The 19,490-nt window shown below is 37.9% G+C and overlaps 1 long non-coding RNA gene across 2 annotated transcripts in view; it reads left to right on the forward strand.

Annotated features, from left to right (window-relative positions):
• Positions 1 to 19,490, forward strand: part of LOC150066703 (uncharacterized) — a 143,904-nt gene that overhangs the window by 100,473 nt on the left and 23,941 nt on the right. The window contains exon 3 of one of the 2 annotated variants that reach the window (XR_016533578.1): positions 7,914 to 8,017. The exons of the other annotated variant lie outside the window; for it this stretch is intronic. This is a non-coding gene — a long non-coding RNA (uncharacterized LOC150066703). The remainder of the gene's footprint in view (positions 1 to 7,913; positions 8,018 to 19,490) is intronic. 2 annotated transcript variants of the gene reach the window in all.

A 19,490-nucleotide genomic window follows, 5' to 3' on the forward strand; every position in this document is an offset into this window, starting at 1 on the left:
GACTGGAACGCTGCCACACCCACAAAGCCATCTGTCTCCAAATTGACATCAGCATCCCAGAGGCGAAGTGCTATTAACTTGATTCAGTTCAGTTGCTCAGTTCTGCTCTAGCCCCAGTCTTAGGGAGAGCTTCTGTGCCTAGGTTTCATCAAGGGGGTTTCCTCATCATTCATGCTCCTCATCCAAAGTGCCTTGTCCTTTCACCCCTCTTCTGGCAATGAGGGATGTCTGTTTGATGCTTGGTATTGTTCTAGAAACATACCCAAGCTCTCTCCAATAGTAAAGGGGGATACACAGTAGTTTTGTTGGTTAGTTGATTTTTTTCCATTCCCTTAGCTGTAATGTTTCTCTGCCCATGATAACAGGGTATCTTTTATCAATGGTGCGCAGTAGTTACTTTGTAAGAGATTAGAGTCCAGGGAAGGATATGGCATCTTACACCTATTCCTCCACATTTCCCTTTTTTTTTTTCCTTTCTATTTGTTTTTGGTGGCAATACTGGGGCTTGATTTTAGGGCCTGGGCACTGTCCCTTAGCTTTCTCACTCAAGGCTGGCCCTCTATTACTTAAGCCACAGCTCCACTTCTGGCTTTTTAGTGTTTAACTGAATATAAGACTCTCACAGATTTTTCTGTCCAGACTGGCTTCGTACTGCAATCCTCAGATTTCAGCAGACTCTTGAGTAACTGAGATTACAGGCATGAGCCACCTGCATCCAGCTAATATGTATTGTTTAAAAATTGTAGAACTACTGAGTTGTGAATTGAGATGTCCTGGGGAAACAAAGGGAAAAATTCATAGCTTTTACTGATTTCTGTCATGCAATTATTTCCCATATGGTTGATTTCAAAGTACCAATGTAAGGTCAGAAAAGAAACAAAATAACACATTGTTATATAGTATTACCATTCTCTAGATAAAATGTGTGCAAATAAACTGTAAAGCAATGATAACATTAACATATATAAGAACCAATGCATCTTGCATATCATTTTTTCATGCAACCTCTTTGATCATGTTTATATGATTTAATTACCATTAATGACTATACTTCAAAACTGACTCATCAAACTACCCCAAATTAAAACATGTTCTCTTAGCCATTATAGGTTGACTCCAATAGACCTTGAGGACAAGAGCCTTGAGGACAGGAGCCATTAAATTGCTGATATCAGACTGAGTTTTGACCCACTGTCTGTATCAGTGAACATTTATATGAAAAACATTTATAAAATTTATGTTAGCCAGTGAAACACAGCTATGAGTTACTGTTTGCATTTGCATCTGCAGACCCCCGTAGGATGTGTATGTATGTGTGTGTGTGTGTGTGTGTGTGTGTGTGTGTGTGTGCGCGCGCACATGTACACATGCACGCACACACACACACTTGCATGGGCATATACATTAACATGCATGGGTCCCCTCTACCAGATTCTCCTTGGCTTCCCTTCCCATTTTGTTTTGCTTTGTGTTTCTCAGCTAGATTATTGCTCAGACATAATTAATTCTGGCAGTATAATGATCCCCTTGACCAAAGATTTTCATGGTGAACATTTTGCACCAAGAAAATGGTCAAGATCATATGTATTATCCTCAAAAGCTAAGGCTGTCAATCCTCACTTTAAACCAATTTTCTACTTTTAATTAAAATCTTCATGTATTTCAGTGTAGTGTGAATTTATTCTAATAGATTCTTACAGCACACCCTAAAGTTAAACTATTCATTGTTTGCAAGATACTTTTAAGACTGCTTCATTAATTTCATAGGACAAATATTTATGATGAATATCTTCTTCAGGAAATTACAGTTGCTAATTTCAAGATAGACTTCCTCATGAAGAAGTAGTTGATTGACTTCTGTAGCAACTTCACTAAAACAAATGATGTTATGAAAGAACTTACTGATACAATAACATCTTGATAAGAGGTTTCATTTTCAATGTGAAGGAAGATGTGTTCTTAGATATGTTGTGCAAACTTGGTTTTGAAGTTATTATATGCCTAGAGAACTTTACTGCTCTAGAGATTCATTTTAAACACATGTTTGGAAAAATAATTAATAGTAGTTAAATACAGGTGTGAAAAAAATTAGTTTCAACTAATCTGTGTTTCTTGGACTTAGTATAGAGTCTCCTTTTGAGATTGAACAAGTATGAATTAGTGTATGTTACATATGTATAGTTGTGTGAAGTTTATATTATCTTAATTAAAAGCTTTACAATGGTTGTATACAGATACACAACTGCATATGTGTTGCCAATATATACTTGTGTATATCATAATGTAATTATTTTGTAAGTACCTATGTATCTGTTAGTGTAATCTGGTCTATGGCATTAGTCAAGCCTATTATTTATTTTATTAATTATTTTGCATCTTAGGTGATCTGTTGTTAAAAGTGGCATATTAAAAATCTGTTACTATTATTATATTTCAGTGTCTCTCTTCCTACTATCATTATTTTATTAGCCAGGCATGGGTGGTTCATGCCTATAATCCTAGTTACTTATGAAGCTGAAATCTGAGAATCATAGTTGGGAGTCAACTCAGGGTAGAAAACCTATGAAATTTTTATCTTCAGTTAACCCTCAAAAAGCTGGAGGTAGAGGTGGAGGCTCAAGTGGCAGAGCACCAGCCTTGAACAGAAAAGGCCAAGTGAGAGCATAAGGCCCCGAGTTCAACCTCTACTAACAGAAAAAAATGAACTTTTGTCTAATTAGGTGCTACAACATGAACTGTGTGCATATATATTATATATATGAACATTTATGGAGCATATACATTTGTGCATGTATTTGCACATATGTATATGAATGATATGAATTCTTGATTAATTGCCCCATAATATTACATAATATCCTTTCTTATCTCTTATTATAGTTTTCTAAAGTCTGGTCACCCAGTTTAATTGTACTCTCCTCTTTTATAATTTCAGAAAGTATCTTTGCTAATCCTATATGTTCCACCAATCTGTGTCCTAATAAGTAAAGTGACTCTCCTATAGTCAATATATAATTGGGTCTTTAAAAATCGACTTATTCATTCTGTATCTTTTGATTAGAGAACTTAGTTTATTTACCTTCAAGATAATTATTGAGAGGTAGAGACTTACTGCTCCTATTGTATTATGAATAATTGCTTATACTTTTTTTTTCTTCTTTCATTCTCTCTATATGCATATGTTTTGCCTTTCCAGTTGTTCCCTCCATCCTTTTCTCAGATGTAATTACAATCTGGAATATGATATTTGTATGTTTCTCTGCCTATTCTTCCTCTGTTTGAGTTGCTTTTCTCAGGTATTCTGGCACAGAAACAGGAATGTGACTAAGATGGAAGGTTGTTATGCACATCAAACAATCTAAATCTCAGAATTTCATTCTCTACCATGTGTGTGTGTGTGTGTGTGTGTGTGTGTGTGTGTGTGTGTCTGTGCACATGTGCACACATATGTGTGCTGGTCCTGGGGCTTGAATTCAGCTTCTGGACTACTGTCTCTTACATTTTTCTGCTCAAAGCTGGTACACTACTACTTGAACTACATTTCTGGTTTTCTTGTGATGAATTGGACATAAGTACTCCAAGGCTTTTCTTTACCAGGCTTGCTAAAACTGCCAATTAACACATCTCAGCCTCTTGAGTACTTAGTAGGTATTTATTTTATGTTTTTATTTATTCTTCTTTTGGGGTAAGGGACCTAGAGATAGAAGATACCTAACCAGGTCAGAGTCCTAAAAAATAAACACATCTTGGGTGGCTTCTTCCTACTTCATATGAAGTGAATTTAAATTCCCATCAGCTAATGAATATGACTTTGTATTTGTATAATTCTCATAAAGCCCTATGGAAATACATATGTATCATCCTTTGTACATGATAAAATTGGTGCTTAAAGAATGCAAATGTCATGTCCAAAGTCACATAAATTCAAGAAAGACTGAGTTGAATTTTAAATTTGCCAACATTAAAGCTTGTGCTATTTCCAATATATTATTCAGTTCCCTGAAATATCACCCCTTTCAATGAATCATTTCCTAATGCTCCCTTGGTAGAGAGCAAAGCCAATATTTCTTTCAGCCATGAATCATAGAGTGGAGTAAAAATAATACAAGTTGATGTTTTCCTAATTCATAGCATATAGCCGTAGAGAAATACAATGTAAACACCAGTTTTAAATAGAGATGTTTTTATGATTTCACTATTTACATAGGTTAATGTGTATCAGAGTGATTGCTTCTATCTATTCATTGTACTTTGTGCCAGAGTTGTGCTTTCAACACAAACATATGAATACTTGGGAGGCAGTATGAAGTATACATATTTTCTTTTCAGCATCTACAGAGCACAATTACTTCTTTGTAGAAAGTACTCAGTAAGGGCCAGGAGTGTGGCCTAGTGGAAGAGTGCTTGCCTAAAATGCAAGAAGCCCTGGGTTTGATTCCTGGGTACTACATACACAGAAAAAGCTGAAAGTGATGTTGTGGCTCAAATGGTAGAACTCTAGCCTTGAAAAAGCTCAAGACAGTGTCCAGGCCCTATGTTCAAGCCCTAGGACTGGCAAAATAAAAGTGAAAAAAGAAAGTATACAGTAAATCTTTTTAAATATATAATTAAAGCCAGGTGTCTCATGGCTGCAATTTTAGCTACGCAGGAAGCTGAGATCTGAGGTTGGAGATCTGAAATCAGCTCAAGCAAACAAATTCAAGAGGAAAACTCCAACCTTAAGTTAACCAGAAAAAAGCAGATGTGGAGATGTGGCTCAAATAATAAAGTGCAAGTCTTGAGTGGAAAAAGCTAAGAGAAATCATGAAGCCTTGATTTCAAGCCCAAGTATTGGCACACACAAAATAAAATAAATAAAAAGGTCTAGCTATTGATGGAACACATATAGAGAATCTAGAATGTCTTCAGTCCCAGAGAACAAAATATAATGTAGAGTCTTTATTCCTTGAACTCAAAAACATTCAAACTTGGGTAAATTGAATTTGTTATCCAATTTTTTGTGATTTTCTTTCTTTCTTTCTTTTCCCTTCCTCTTGCTCCCTCCCTCTCTTCATCCTCCCTCCTCTCTTCCTTCCCACCCACCTGCCCTACACCCAGTCTGCCTGCCCACCTCTTTCCCAATACTGAGGCTTTAAATCAGGGCTTGGGTGTTCTCCATTAGTTGTTTTTTCCCCCCTCAAAGCTGGTGCTCTACTACCGGAGCCATGTTTCTATTTCCAGTTTTTTGATGATTCATTGGAGATAGGGCTTTCTTGCCCAGGCTGACTTTGAACTGCGATCCTCAGATTTTGGCCTTTTGAGAAACTAGGATTGTCGGGGTTTTTAGTCCTTGGTCCCTCCAACCTGCAAGAGGGATAGCCCGACCAAGACTAGCTGAGAAAGGAGAGGACAGACTGACTGCCCCCTCCCAGCCCTCCCTCACTGGAGGACAATCAGAGGAGTCAGGGAGACCGTCAAGGCCGGAGCTTGTTTACTGAGAAAGTACATTCAGCTAATATAGGCTGCAGGAGCCTATCAGCACAAAGGTGGGCAGAGTGAAGTCCACGTGTTTACTCTCACTATAGGTAAAGAAGGGGAATCATGTGCTGTCCAAGAGGGCGGAAGGGTTGGGGCCTATCCCAGAGGTGGCCATATTTTATATCACAAACACAGCTATGCCTTCTGCCTTCCAACCAGGCAGCCATCACCATCTCAGCCAGGTGTGGTCCCAAGACCAGGAAGTGAGAACTGGGCCACGAGTAGGTCTCCTTTTCTACAGCATATAGGTTTCCATTTCCCTGATGTGATGTGCTCCACATAGGATTGCAGGCATGAGCCACCAGTGCTTGGAATTATTCTTTCTTTTATTGAGGGAAAGCATGCATTTTTTCAAATGACAGTAGCGTTAAGATAGATGCTTATACAGATTTATAGATACCACATATTTATATATGTTTTGATATATACCCAAGTTTTGATTTGTCTTATTGACTCTATCACATTTGCTCTATTTAGCCATACATTATAAATTCAAAATATTGGAAAGAGAGCAAATGGGCTAAAGTGACCATCTCTGGTTTCCAGCCATTTGATAAGGCCACTAAGTGGTTTTTTTCCTCAGGAATAGCCATACTTTTAGAATATGGAAATTGGGTATTACAGCTTTAGATTTGTTTTATCTGATATGATTTTTATTTTTCCATCATTTTCACTCAAAGCTTATTCACTGCCTCTTTTTTCTTTGGGGATTTACTGTTTTCATTATTGTTCTTATGCCATACTATGTTTTTATAGATTATCTCTGTATATGTGCATTGTTTCTTTCACATAGGTCTTCACCTATAATGTTTCTGCTAAAACTATAATAACATCTCAAAGTGCTATCAGTGTTCCCTTGGTGGATATTAGAATCCTTATTTGTGCCTTTGGTTTTAAACCTTGCTTTTCCCAGTCAGGGATGGCAAAGGCTTAAATTCTAAGAGAAAGCAAGCTCAGAACCTAGGACATAGCCAGAAAAAAAGAGAGCTTATTCACAATCACATCTATATATTATGATGATTTTAAAAATAAGTTTAATTTGGGGTTGGAGACATGGCTCAGTTGTAGAGTGTTAACCAATGGGCCAAAGTGTCAGGTACCAAGTTTAAGTCCTGGTCTCCCACCTAAAAAAAAAAAAAGAAAAGAAAAGAAAAAAAGAACTTTAATTGTATCATGAACTCAGAACTTAAGTGTTGTCCCTGAGCAGCTTCCTTCCCCCACCTCACCCCGAAGGCTGTTCTCCCATTTATACTATAGCTCTACTTCTGGCTTTTTTTTGTTTAAATTGTTGTTGGGATAATGTATAGAGGAGGGTTATATCTACATTCATCATGTAGTAGGTGCATTACTTCTCAAACATTGATACCCCTTCTCATGATTTTGTCCCCATTTCCCTCCCCCCACCCTCTCAATCATCTTATTCTCTCACATTTTCATGGGTTCAAACTGAGATCCTCAGATCTCAGCCTCTTGAATTAGCTAGGATTATAGGTGTGAGCCACATGCACCCTGAATTTGCTGATTTTTTTTAAACAAAGGGACTATTTTTAACTAGTTTAAAATTAAACTGTTCTAAGAAAGATTATTTGAATGAGCCAGACCCTCCCCCCAAAATCTAATGTTTTACAGCCACCTATTTCTCTATTTCTCTGTGTCTGTCTGTCTAATTCTCACTCTTCTTCTATTAATTTTCATTTATCCTTGTTGATGTTCCTGAAATGGTAGCCTGGGGGGGGGGGACAAACCCACACCTTCTGTATCCTATTTATAATGTGACTTAGTCATCTTGAGCTCGCAGGCAGTCCATCTTCTGCATACAACCCATGCTGTAGCATTTCTGCCGATAAGCTCCAGTTTAAACATCCTGCAGTATGCAAATATCTTCTTCTCATCTCTGGGAGCGTTTTATGTGAGTGGCTGCTGCAGGGGTGGAGGCTTTTGATTTCGATCGTCATTTTATTTGTAGAAATAAACCAATCGGGGCTCTGTGATTGTCTTAGGAATGAGGTGATCAATAGCCCATTACTGGCTAGAAGAGCAGCCACAGGACGTGCATTGAAGATATTTCAGTGCATGAATTATGCATGCTGTGCTCATTCTCTCATCTCCACACAGAATGACGGTTTGTGGAGTCAGCTCAGAGAGTTTCTTGCATTATGTGACTGCAGTGCAATGCTGAATATTTGCAGGTATAGAGGCAGCATTGACTCCAGCCAGCCAAATTTGGAAGATGTAAATTCCCAGCCTCACAACCCAGAGTGATTTTCTTTGAAAGTGTGATTGTGTGGCAATCCTGCTAACCTGCTCTCCCCAGAAGGTTGGTTGAAGGATGGGAGCGGCTGCGCCTGTCTCTGAGGTCACAGCTTGAAGTCCTTTTAACTTGCTTTCTGCTGCAGGAGAGAGGTGGATTGTGGCAAAGTTGGCCCTGCATTTATTCAAATGGACAATTTGCAATAGATATTATACCCAGAACGGAACTGCAGCTAGTCCAATAGATGAGGTAAGTCCAAGGGTTTTCACCCTCTCTAGGTTAGGGAATGGTAAACAGAATGTGCTGTTATCGGATAATGCAGATTCAGCTACAGTAAGATATATTTGTAATGTGATGATTTGCTATAGCATTGTCATAGGAAGCACTTTCCATTGTTATACATTCATAGAAGGTGACTTTATTTATCCAACAAACTGAATTGTATCTTGAGGTATTTTATTTTGCATGTAAAAGCTTTTCAAGAATGCACAGGAACTCCAGCTGTGTCTTGAATTGATGGGAGACTGCCATTGGAGAGGGAGGAGCAGCACTAAGCCTAACAGAGGAGTGAAAATTACCTCCTGGTGAAGTTTTTGTAGGGCTGGGCTATCATTATGTCCTTCATGTCAACATTTTCAGATTCAAATGAAGAATGCTTGCTAGAAATCCTTAATGTTCAATTCTTCTCCCAAAAGGAGAGCCGAGACACCAGGCTTTCAAACTCAGACTGTATTGCATACAAATTGAGTAGATGGAATTCAAACAATTTGGACTAACCTGTCCTTGAGGGAAGACCTTGTCAGAAACTAAGCAGTTTGACTTTTACCTGGAGTGGTTTTGTGTGTGTGTGTGTGTGTGTGTGTGTGTGTGTGTGTGTGTGTGTGTGTGTGTGTTGTGTATCTCGTGTCTATTTTGCTGTTTGTTTTTTCTTCATATGAGAATTTCTTATTCCTAAATAAATGGATAGATGGCAGGAGGAAATTCCTTCCTTGTCATAAAAATCAATTTATCCAGTTGGAGAACCCACGATGGAAGAGAATTTGCTAAAGCCCAGCAAACTGGAAAATATAGTACTATGCCACTATATTGGTCAGAGGTCTTGTGAATTAAGCCGCTTGCTTAAATAGTATAGAATAATAATTTCACAAATGACATTAAGCACACTATGAATTCCTAAATATCTCTTTAGGATGTGAAGGTAGCATTAGCAAATATCCAGTAAGATATTTTACTTGTGGGAAAATTCTTTAAGGATGATTTTTAGCATTTTATATTATCAGTGAATGTGCATAAACATATGGCTATGTATATATACATACTATAATAGAGAATTAAAATTTTATAAGTAACAATACATATATGCCTATTTCCATAAGTAGGTTTATAGATACAAAGTTTGAAAAGTATGCTTGCAAACCATCGGTCAAAAACCAACAATAGACAAAGCCAAATATGTTTTATACAATATTCATCATTTTATGAGAGTGAGAAAGGAAAGAGAGGAAGAAAAGAAGGAAAGAAAGGAAGGGAGGGAAGGAAAGAAGGAATGAGGAAGCAGAAAGGGAGGGAAGGAAGGGGGAAGGGAAAGAGGGAAGGACAAAAGAAGGGAAGGAAGGAAGGGAGGGAGGGAAAGAAGGAGGTATGGAAGAAAAAAGGGAGGGAAGGAAGGATGAAAGAAGAGAGGGAGAGAGTGAAGGAAAGAAGGAGGGAGGGAGGGAGGGAGGAAAAGGGGTGAGAAGGAAGGAAGGAGCAAGGGAGGTAGGGAAGGAAGGAAAGAAGGAAGGAAGGAAGGAAGGAAGGAAGGAAGGAAGGAAGAAAAAAGGTGGGTGGGTGGATCATTGAGAAGAGCACAGGAAAGCCAGTTCTCCAGCATTTCACAGTGCATTTCAATTCTGCTTGAGTGCTACTACATCACTTGGGTTTCCTGTCAGCTGCCTGGTGGTGCTGTGGCACAGAATTCTCAGCATTGTCTAATGTGTTTAAGTCTTCGAAGATAATCAGGTATGGGGGGAGTGGGGAACTGAAACCCGGGAAAGGAGAGCCAGGAGGGAGAAGTAACTGCCTGTGTGACAGGAGTGTCGAGCTGCTGAGTCATGGTGAGTATGGGGGCTCAAATACTTTCTGACTGAGGTGGCCCATTAAGTGCTAGACAAGACAAATAGAATCTAAAAGAAAAAGAGGAAGGATGGAAGCAGGGGGCCTGAAAGTTTAAGGGTATTTACTGCCTAATGACATGTGCTAAATTTTGATAATGAGTTTAATGGCAGCACTACTTGTTTTATCTTGTTGAGGTGACAGTAGGAGAGTAAAAGCTCCATGCTGAGTGACAAGATACAGCAGTGAAATTAATGTAATGGCTTGGGGGAGATAGTGTAAGCCCAAGAATTTGTGCAGCACTGCTAGTCTCAACCCAAGCCATTAATTCATCTTATCTAAAATACTTCGTAGATAAAGATAGACAGATGATAGATACGTAGACAGATAGATGATAGAAAGGTATGATAGTTGAGTGATGATCAGAATATTTGTAGACTTGGTAGATGACAGATAACAGAAAGATATATAAGTAATAATTACAGATCAATCATAGATAAATACTTGAAAGATGGCAGGTATTGTAAGATATATATATAGATGATAGATAACAGGGAAATAAATAAATGATAGTTGTAGATAGATGATTGATAGGCAGAGATAGATGATAGATAGATAATAGATAAATGATAGGTTGATAATCCCAGGTCATATGAGGATCCTAGGACATGTTTGGTCCCAATTTCCCACTGTTATAGTTAATCCCCTAGTCAACTACTTGGGAGAAACTATCAAGAAATTAATGAGATTTTTTTTTTTTCCAGTCTTGGGCTTGAGCTCAGGGTCTCAGCACTGTCCTTAGACTTTCTCAAGGCTAGAGCTCTACCACTTGAGCCTTAGCACCACTTCTGGCTTTTTTCTATGTATGTGGTACCAAGGAATTGAACCCGGGTCTTCGTGCATGCTAGGCAAGCACTCTACCACTAGGCCACACTCCCGGCCCAAATTTTTGAGTTTCAACCTTGAAATAAATAAGGTGAAACACCAAAAAATGATTTTGATAATGAAATAACAATGAAAAAATTAAATGATAGGCGGTTCTTTAAAATTTGTTGTTGATGTATCTATCTCTCTTTTAATTGGGAATTTTCAAAGCTCTATTATTTTACACTATTTTGTTTCTGAGTTGTTTGTGAAATTTCTTTTTGTAATATATTTTTATTGTAATTAATAGAAGAGTTGCATTATATTTTCCAGAAAGAAGGTGCATTACTTCACAAACTTGCCACCCTTTCTCATGTTTTTATACCCATTTTCTTTCCCCCACTTCCTCCCCAAATCTCGTTTCCATCCCTTCCCTATCCTATTTTAAATAATGTTTGGGAAATTTCTATATACTTTTTGGGGGTGTACTTAAATATTAACAGAAGTATGCTACAAAAATGGCTTTGATTGGTGATTATTGAGGCAAGGTATTGTTTAAATGGAGATCAAAAGTATTTTACAAGAGATAAAACACAAAGAATGGAAAGAAAAGTGAAAGGAAGGAAAAATAGTGACACATCAAATGTAAGTAGAAAGAAAAAATACATACTGTAGTTGATATACATTATGACTCTTAAAATCAATATAAAAATCTAAGTGGAAAACTGTATAAACAATAATTTAACTAAGATTGTGGGAAAGTTATGGGTTATAACAATATATTCCAAACATGTAAGTGGTTAGAGTTTATATTTGCATGATATGAAAATGCCCTGGATATATTTTTTTTGTCAATAGTCCTGATGAGTTTTAGGCTTTATAAATTTGCGGAAAATGTTTCAAAAATGAATCTGTAACACAAAGTTGATTCTGGCAGAGGAAGTCTTAAGAATCTACGCTATTGAGTTTATTCTCAGCCACACCCACTTAATCCTCCATTCTAGTAGATTTGTAGAATTTTCCTTTTGAGGATTTCTATGGCCATTCCTCTTCCCAAACTCATTTAAAAATTTTGAGCATGGGTCTCATGTCTTTTATGACTTGTACCAAATATTTCAGCCGACCACTGGTTACTGCTTGGTTTTTGAATTATTTCTTTCTCCCGAAAGCACAGGGCCATCATGATTTTGAATATACTGAACTAGAGAGTCTGGCAAAACCACACAAGATCCTTAAAAATACATTTTTATTGTGCAATGGCTTCTTTGGGGAGTAGAAAGATATTAAGAAGCAATGAGGCAGGCACTGGTAACTCATGTCTGTAATTCAGGAGGCTGAGATCTGAGGATGGAGGCTTCAAGCCAACCACCAAAAAGCTAGTAGTAGGGGTGATAAAGAGCCAGCCATTAGAGAAAATGTCAAGTGAGCACAGAACACTGAGTACAAATCTCAAGGGGATTAACAAAAAAAGAGTGGAGCCAGGTACCTATGGCTCATGCCTGTAATCCTAGCTACTCAGGAGACTGAAATCTAAGGATTGTGATTAGAAGCCAGAATGGAGAAAAAAAGTCTACTTATCTCCAATAAACTACCAGAAAAAGCTGAAAGTAGAGCTATGGCTCAAGTGGTAGAGTGCTAGATTTGAGCACAGAAAGCTCAGGGACAGTGCCCAGCACCTGATTTCAAGACCCAGGACAGGCACAACATATCCAAAAACTGAAATTGCAGTTACTAAATGTTAGTGTTTATGTAATATCTTTGATGTCCAATAGATAACTAAGGATATATTCTAATTAAAAAATATTTATGGCCAAGACTGTGGCCTCGTGGTGAAGTTTTCCTAGCATGTATGAAGCCCTAGGTTAGAGTCCTTGTTACCACATAGACAGAAAAAGCCAGAAGTGGTGCCATGGCTCAGGTGGTAGAGCTCTAACCTTAAGGAAGCTCAAGGACAGTGCCCAGGCCCTGAGTTCAAAGACTGACAAATACATGTATTTCTCTGCTATATTAAGTCTACAAAGTTGAGTTGGACTATCTTGAGAATGTGGAGCTTAAGAAAAGGTTGATGCTAATCAGCGAATAAAAACTTTGTAACAGTGAACCAAGCACAGTTAAATAAAAAGCCAGTGGCTTTTTATTCTGGCTACCCAGGTGGCTGAGATCTTAGGGTCGTGGTTCGAAGCCAGTCTGGGCAGGAAAGTATGAAACTCTTACCTGCAATTAATCACTAAACATCCAGATATGGAACTGTGGCTCAAGCGATAGAACATCAGCCTTGAGCCAAAGAATGAAGGGACAGTGCTCAGGTTCCGAGTTTAAGCCTAATGCTGGCACATTAAAAAATATAAATAAAAATTTAAGAAAACCAAAAAGTAAGGCTCTGAAGAACATCTACCAAAAAACAGTGGTTATATGGTGGTACTGTCCATATCTAAACATCATCCTTGAAAGAAGAGTAAGTGACTTAAAGACATAGAAGCTTTCATACATTAAATATATGTTTAACTTTTATGTCCTTTAACTTTTCTTTCTCTTTTCTGAGATTGTATGCTAAGTTAGTATTACAATTAGAATAGCCCTTTAATATATAAATTTCTTTTCTTTTCTTTCCTTTTTTTTTTTGCCAGTCCTGGGCTTGAGCTCAGGGCCTGAGCACTGTCCTTGGACTTTCTCAAGGCTAGAGCTCTATCACTTGAGCCTCAGCACCACTTCCGGCTTTTTTCTATATATGTGGTACCAAGGAATTGAACCCGGGTATTTGTGCATGCAAGGCAAGCACTCTACCACTAGGCCAAACTCCTGGCCTCAAGATACAAATTTCTAATCAGCTAAAGGGTAAAATTGGCCACCATTTAGTTTGGGAATAGGTTAGAAGAGAAGTTAGTCATTCTAGCAGATGGAAGGGTAGCAAGGTAGGTGGCTGGGAGAGAAGCCGGAGGCGGAACTGTGCCAGAAAGAACATGGACTTTAAACAGATGGAAAATGATATATTATTTGGCAGGACAGACATGGGGTGATAGGCAGGAAGATCTGTTGAAGAATGGGCTTAGTAGGCAGCCACAAGGTAAATTAGATGGGCCACTAATGAAAGGAATAGTTATTATGAGCGCTCTTGAATTCCTTAGCAAGTACATAAGAATGGTAGAAAGCATTTTTTTCCTTTGATTTACACCTTACATTATTTAATTTAGTCTTTTTTGATGGTACTGAGGTTTGAACTCTGGCCTTATGCTCGCTCACCTTGTTAGTTAATGGCTGGTGCTCTATTTCTTTCTTTTTAAAAATATTAGTTTATTTCTCTTGAAAAGTTTTAAAAACTGCTATTGTAAAGATGATGTATAGTGGGGTTATACTTATATGAATTAGATAAAGAGTCCATTTCATTTTGGACAATGTCACCCCTTCCCTCATTCTCTCCCAGTTTTTCCCTCCCATTCACCACCCACAAGCTGTACAGTTCATTTTCCACATAGTATCTAGTGCCACTGTTGAATTTGTTCACCTTTTGTCCCTCCATTTTTGTGCCTTCCTTTACTCTCCCAAAATGCTCTATTTCTTGAGTTACAGCTCCATGCCTGCCTCCCGCTGGTTATTTTTGGAGATGGAATCTTGACTACTTTTCTGCCTGGGTTGGTTTTTTTTTTGTTTTTTTGTTTTTTTGTTTTTTTTGTTTTTTTGCCAGTCCTGGCTTTGAGCTCAGGGTCTGGGCACTGTCCTTGGACTTTCTCAAGGCTAGTGCTCTACCACTGGAGCCTCAACACCACTTCTGGCTTTTTTTTCTATATATGTGGTACCTAGGAATTGAACCCTGGTCTTCGTGCATGCTAGGTAGGCACTCTACCACTAGACCAAGTTCCCAGTCCCCTGGGTTGGTTTTGAACCTAGATCCTGTAGCTATGAGGCTCCCAAGTGGCTAAGATTTCTGGCATGAGGACTTAAATTATTTTAAATAATATTTATATGCTTTCAGTCTTCATGAGAACAATGCTATGCTACTTCTCTTCAGCATTAACTTATTAATTGGCATGATCATTAAAATATTGGTAAGTATTTGATATGAACAATGCTAATGTGGGCTGCTTGACTTACATAATTTAATAGTTATAGTGAAGTAGATTACAATAAGAAAGTGGTAACGATAACATATTTAGGAAACCAGTGTAATTTCCTAAAATCTTGTCCATACCGAAGCTTGAACTCAGGACTGGGGAGCTGGGAAAACAAAACAAAACAAAACCAAACCTTAGCTTTTTCACTCAAGACCATTATTCTACCACTTGAGCCATATCTCTGCTTCTGGCTTTTTGTACTTAGTTGGAGAGTCTCTTGGATTTGCCTGTGTAGGCTGGCTTTGAAACTTGATCCTCAGATCTCAGCCTCCTGAAAAGCTAAGCTTACAGGTGTAAACTATCAGGTCTAGGTTTATGTAGCCTTTTTTTTTGTTCTGTTGTGGAGCTTGAAGTCTGGGCCTGAGCATTGTCACTGAGCAATTCAGCTCAAAGCTACCACTCTACTAGAGCCACAGCGCCACTTGCAGTGGTTAATTAGAGATAAGAGTCTCATGGTCTTTCATTCCTGGGCTGGCTTTGAACTGTGATCCTCAGATCTCAGCCTACTGAGAAGCTAGGATTACAGGTGTGAGCCATCAGTGCCCAGTCCTCAGTATCTTCTTCTTCTTCCTCTTCTTCCTTCTCCTCCTCCTCCTCCCCTTCCCCTTCCCTTTTCCTTCCCCTTCCCTTTCCCCTCCTCCTCCTCCTCCTCCTCCTCCTCCTCCTCCTCCTCCTCCTCCTCCTCCTCTTCTTCTTCTTCTTCTTCTTCTTCTTCTTCTTCTTCTTCTTCTTCTTCTTCTTCTTTTTCTTCTTTTTTCTTGTGCATCATGGGGCTTGAACTTGGCACCTGGGTGCTGTCCTTGAGCCCTTCAGCTCAAGGCTACTGCCCTATGCCTGGGCAGTGTCCCTGAGCTCTTCAGCCCAAGGCTACTACCCTACCCTTGAGCCAAGCCCCACTTCCCGTTTTCTAGAGGTTAATTGGACATGAGTGTCAGATCCTTTTGTGCACAGGCTGGCTTTGAACCTTGATCCTCAGATCTCTCCTGAGTAGCTAGGATTATAGGCCTGAACTACCATACCCAGCTTCCCAGTATATTCTTAACACATGGTTTGAAATATAATTATTTTGGAATTTGTTGAAGATATCAAATTTATGGGGATTTTCCATAAGAAGTAAAACCAAATAAAAAAATAATAAAGGTACTGAGAAAGTGGTTATTTGTGCCAGAATACTTTGCTAGAAAAGAGAGAACAAAGACTAATATTTACAAAGATATATTTGGATGAAACCTTTGCAGGAAAGCATGATTGCCAAACTTTCGTTGATTTTAAATAAATGTCATATTTTAATCATTTGGGAGGCTAGTACACAATTCATTGGCTCAGTAATTCTTTTAAAGTTTTTAAATGCAAAAAAACCTCCAAAATATAGTTACTTTCTTTCTGCGTTTTCTATTACCACAAGAAATAGCCTATGTCTTTAGATCAATTCTCTGTTAGAGTTATATTTTAATAGAATTTTTCTTTTGTGCCAGTACTAGAGTTTGAACTCAGAGCCTTGAGCTCTCCTTGTCTTTTTCACTCAAGACTGGCATTCTACCACTTGAGCTACACTTCTAATTCTGGCTTTTTGCTGGTTAATTGGAGTTAAGAGTCTCAGGGTCTTTTCTATCTGGGCTGACTTCAAACCTTGATTCTCACATCTCAGCCTCCTGACTAGCTAGGATTACAGATGTGAGCCACAAGGCTGGCTTTATTTCTTTATGTGTTACACAGCACAATGGATTATTAACCACCCCTTAATGATTCTTTGTATGTAAAGAAAAAGCTCTTCAGCAGATGAGGAGCCAATCTGAGACTTCTATTGTTTTTACTTCTGCTGACATCATCAAACTTAGTCAGTGATGACAGTAATGTCTTGGGCAAGTTGGCTGGCTGTATGAATAACTAGTGTAACTTTTGTAATTCTCATCTATTGGTAAGCTTAGAGCTGGTGCAGATATATAATGGATACGAAAGGTTGTTTTAATTGTTTGAGGAGGTATGGATAAGGCTACTTATTGACTTTTCTATTATTTCTAGACAAAATCAAAGCCAATTCTCTCATCTAAATCTAATCAAAATGTAATCAACAACTAAATTTTCCAGTCTTATTTATTCATCTTTAATTTGAGGATTCAAACACCATTCAGTCTAACTTATAAATGTATATATATATACATATTTAGACATGTACAGGGTCATACGCATATATATACAAATTTATTAATTCAAGTATGGTATATGCAGGGGAGGATTCCAATGGTGTGACTCCTTTGAACAACTAACAGTCTAACAAAAGAAAAGCTGTAAATTTTGTTCGTAGTACAGAGGAGGCCAAAGGGAAGGGGTATAACAATCATAATATACAGTGCATATGTGTGAAAAGAAAAGTAGGATAATTAAGGAAATGGGTGGGGTTGAGTGAGATTGGGAAGAATGATGGAAGGGTGACATTGATCAAGATGTATTGCGCTCATAAATTGATGTGTTGACTTGAAACCCTTTGTACAATTATTTAAAAAATAACCTTTGCTCAGTATATCATGTTTGGCCTTGTAAATCTGAAAATACAGTTTGTTCAGCATAAAATGGATTCAGGATTGGTGGTTTTGTCCACTCATTGGTCTTGAGTAACGAGTTACCTCATCCACACAACTCGTAGACTTTAGGATACAGAATGGAAATATTCTTGCTGGGATTCTGATTGGGATTAGACATACTATGTAATGAATCCTTGATTTGCTACACAGATGTTCCCAAACTCTTGGCATGGCCTAATAGTGATAGAAAAAATGAATCTCTCTTAGTATTGAACTCTTAGTCAGAGGCCCTGAACATTAAAACACACATGAATAGAAATCAGTTTAAAAGTGAGGTGTGGAGCTCTGACCTAGGTTGCATATATATATATTTTTTTTCTCCTGTTCTTCTTGCTTTATTTTTTTCTTCAATACACAGGAAAAGAAATTCCTACCTTTAAAAATCATATGCATGTGCTGGGTACTGGAGGCTCACACATGTAACCACAGCTACTTGACTGGCTGAGGATAAGAGGTTACCAGTTTGAGGCTAGCCTATGCACTAACATTGACAATCCCCACTTTTCACCCCATAGTTGGGCACATGCCTGTCTATCCAAGCTACAGGGAAACAGTGATTGGGAGGACTGCAGTGCTAGGCCAGGCTAGAGGTAAAAGTTGCTGGGACTTTTTTCTTCATAGAGGGAAACTGGATTTCGTGGTGTGGGATCTATGACTCCAGTGATCTCAGGAAGCCGACAGCAGGCACAGCATAGGTGGTGGATTCTGGTTCAGGCTTATTGTATCCTAATAGTCATGGAAAAACAGGACTACAGACATGGCTCAGGGAACTCAGCACCAAGTTAGTAAAGCTGAGAGGTTGAGTTAAAGCCCTCAGTACCATGCACATACAAAAAATGTATGCATGCCTGCACTTATACATTATGTGTACTTGTATGTGCATGCTTATGTATATGCTTGTCTTGGTGAACAAAACCGTATCTATCTACATTTTGGGAATTCTCTGGAACATCTTTTTAAAACATTCTTAATTTCCTTTGGGGTAGTCTAGTTAGCAAATTAAGTACTCAAAATTACATCTACAAAGCTGTTACACACGAGTTATTTTCCTCAGGTTTAGTTAAGGGTGGCATAAAAGGGGTTTTTCTTGTTATTGTATATCAGGGGGAAGACTGGTTTAGAAAAGGTAGATCTGTAAATATTTGAAGTTGATCAGTAAATACTCAATTCATTTTTGCCAGCTTAGCTAGGATGTGGTGGGGCTGTTGCTTTCCAATTTTTGTTAAAAATCAGATTTCCTAGATACCAGTTATTCATCTAAAAACATTTATTAGTATTTCAAGAACTATGTGTGCCATCTTTATTTTTAGCACCATATTCTGTCAATGTGTAATGGCCCATTTTCTCAGTTCTAATATTTGCAGAATCAAGAGGCCACTAAAATTCATGTCACATAACCTTTTTTTCAAGATCTGAAATGAACTTGATAAAATAGGTAATGTGGGTGGGCATTATTATTGTTTTACAGTCCATCTCAGTGTCTGGGCAATTTATTACCTGGGCAATTTATTACATGTCTATTAATTCCTTGTTCTTATGCCTCTGACAAAAATCTTCTCTGCTTTTTAAAGGCAATTTTATAAACTTCAAGGACCACTATATTCTTTCTGGTCTTAGAATTTCCCAAGCACTATCAAATTTTTCTGTTATTAATTTTCATAAACCTCTAAATCAATGTTTTGAAGTCTCTGAGTTATTTTTTTCCTAAAGGCACTTTTTTATTTGTAATTTTCTTTTCTGGAACAATCTGATCTAATACCTGTGAGATTTTAAATGATCTTAAAATGTACTAAGATTTCCTCCCAAAAATGACTTTTAGGAATATATTTCTTTTCCTTCTGGACTTATATGAACATTACCATGTCTTCAAATTTACTTATATACATAACATCTTCTTAGTATTTCTGTTCCTCTCTAGTGGGGAAAATAGCAAGGATATTAAGTTTTAGAATTTCATGATGGGTTTTGCCTTAGGTTTTGCTACCAGAAACAATAGGACTTGAGCAGAGTGAATTTAAGATGGAAAGAATTGAACATAAGAAAAGGTGCTGGTATTTCATGCCTGTAATCCCA

Source organism: Megascapheus bottae, chromosome 2 (assembly GCF_031878675.1).
Source record: "Megascapheus bottae isolate mThoBot1 chromosome 2, mThoBot2.hap1, whole genome shotgun sequence".
NCBI lineage: Eukaryota > Metazoa > Chordata > Mammalia > Rodentia > Geomyidae > Megascapheus > Megascapheus bottae.